Below are 2,445 nucleotides of genomic sequence, written 5' to 3' on the forward strand. Positions count from 1 at the left end.
GATTTAGTTTTACCTATCACTATGCAGCCGCCGATAATTTTTTTGTAATGATTATAAAGAAGTTGCATGTTAGAATTGTCGTTTATTTTTGTACCTAATAATGATCAAACATATTATTTCATTTCAGTTAAAATAGGCCCGTGTGGATATATATAGTTGGCAGACACACATGGGTTGTATATTTGCCAATTGTTTCTCTCTATCCCAGTAATGTGGTGTTTCAGGTAACCAATGTTCCTTCCTTCGGCTGACATAGTCCGTTTTTCACTTCTATTCAGTAATTCTGAGACTTGTCAGACATGGGAATCAGTCCTCTGTTTATTTCCCTGTGTCACTTTCACGATTAAGGGATGTGATTGGTCACGTTCTTCACGTGGTTTCCACTCAGTGAGAGAGGGGACGTGCCTTGAACTCCCTGCAAACTGACTCGGCTGGAGTGTTTTTCCGTTCTTTAAATAACCCCACGGAGGAAATAATAAATATCTAACGACCGGACACAAGGTAAAATTCCTAAAAGGAATGCTGGAGGTTGGTTATCTGTTTATACTTCGAACGTTTGGCCTCCAACCTTGGCTGTTTATTTTAGTACAGGTCCTCAAAACAGTGCTCCCTCCTTGAACAAACAGCGCTGTGTCGATCGTGTCATCTGCCAAGGGTGAGTTACATTCATGTCTCACTCTGCTCTCTTGGTTTTGTCTGATCACATTTGAGGCCCTTGCACACTGTGATTAATTTAGGTCCCTTCTTCTATTATGTAGAACCTTTCATCGCGCTATTCAACTAAAACTGCTTTTCTGATTGAAACACAACGGACTCACCATTCAGAGGTGAGTCTCATTTGACTTGTTATCTGGCCCATTAATAGTAGGGGTAGCTGTGCCTAGGGAGATAGGCTTACAGTCTCCCCTTTGTCATTACTTTTTTTAGGTGGCCCACCCATTGGATCTGGCCTGACACACCTCAATAAAATACTTGTGGTAATGTACCCAACACCTTCCTAATTTTATTTTAACTAAAGGACCCCCGTTAGCCTGTAAATATAACTAAATCGCGCTCAAATTTATTTTTTAGGTGCTTCTCTTCCCCCGTCCCCACCTTTCTTACGTCCTGAAGAAGACCCGCAGCAGAGGTCGTGAATTTCCCGTATTGCGCCAGGGTCGAAACGTCGACGATTACGCCCCCCCCTTAATTTTTAAAACAAGCCTTTACCATTATTCCCTTTCCCTTGTGAAATAATGTATATAGAATTGTATGGATAGGCTTTGCTTGTGCAATACAAATTGCCCTTATATTGTATATAATTATTGTAAATTTTGTGTCTTGAGTTTCTTTTCCTTACCACTTGAGCACCCCTTTTCTATCCTCTCTTCATTTTATGAATGTGTAAATAAAATTGCGATACAAATGTTTTTCTTTATTGTGTTGGTTACATTGCATTTATAGCTTCATATGCAAGTAATATATCTCCCATTTGGTATCAGATTCAATCTGCCTGTTGAAAAACTAAGATTTACATCAATTGACTTTTGGTAGTTTTTGTCTAGGACCACCTTCTTGTATATACTATTACCCAGGTCCTTTGACTTATTGGGTGTACCCCATTGTTTTCAATGACCTGACTGGTCTACCGGCAAGGAGGCGCCAAGAACACACTCCTTGTCCTCCCCTCTCAGGCCTCGTCAGTATTGGTCGTCACAGAAAAAGGTATCATTCAACAAGAACTGCGAAGTTGTTGCATTTCTATTTTCATCGCCTCCCCAGATCTCTATGTCATCACCCTGTGGTGATTTTCCCTTATAATTCGGTTTTGGCGCTCGGGGCAATTGACTTGCCTTTACCTGATGCTGCGTCTTTCTTGGTTTTTCATCCTGCGTCTGTGGAGTTAAATCAGGGGTTTGGGTATTATCATGCTGTAAATATGGACACTCGTCTCTCCAGTGCCCGATTTCTCCGCACTGGTGGCAGGGAAATTTCTTTTTAGCTTCTTCTCTGCTCATTTTTACCTTAGGCTTCCCTCCACCCCCAGAACCTTGATTTTGGGTATTCTTATTCATCTTATTCAACTTCTTTTCCTGTTGTTCTGCCAACTTCACTTGTGCCCACATGACCTTCTCCTTGAGTGCCTTTTTCTTATCTGCCATCTCGTCCTCACAGTACTTTGCATACCGTAGGACCTCATCCATTTTCTTAGACTGCCAACAAATCTTATTGTCTTTGATCCACTGGCAAATTTCGGGTCTTAAACCGTTTACAAACCTGTAAATGAAGTGGGTCATGTCCTTCATCTCGATGTTATCTATTCCACTGTAAGTTTTGAACACCTGTAACAGTCTTTCATAAAAGGAGTGCACAGACTCATCCCTTTCCTGCGTAGTTCTATCTATTTTAGTCCAATCAGTTTCCTTCGCAGGCACCTTCAATTTTAGATGTAACATGACCTGGTCA

At 41.1% G+C, this 2,445-nt stretch overlaps 1 long non-coding RNA gene across 1 annotated transcript; it reads left to right on the plus strand.

Annotated features, from left to right (window-relative positions):
• Positions 1-468: 468 nt before the first annotated feature.
• Positions 469-826, plus strand: LOC144799006 (uncharacterized). Its single transcript, XR_013603724.1, has 3 exons — positions 469-501; positions 592-655; positions 759-826. It is a non-coding gene; the product is annotated as an uncharacterized LOC144799006 (long non-coding RNA).
• The last annotated feature ends 1,619 nt before the right edge of the window (positions 827-2,445 follow it).

This window comes from Lissotriton helveticus, chromosome 12, assembly GCF_964261635.1.
Source record: "Lissotriton helveticus chromosome 12, aLisHel1.1, whole genome shotgun sequence".
Taxonomy (NCBI): domain Eukaryota; kingdom Metazoa; phylum Chordata; class Amphibia; order Caudata; family Salamandridae; genus Lissotriton; species Lissotriton helveticus.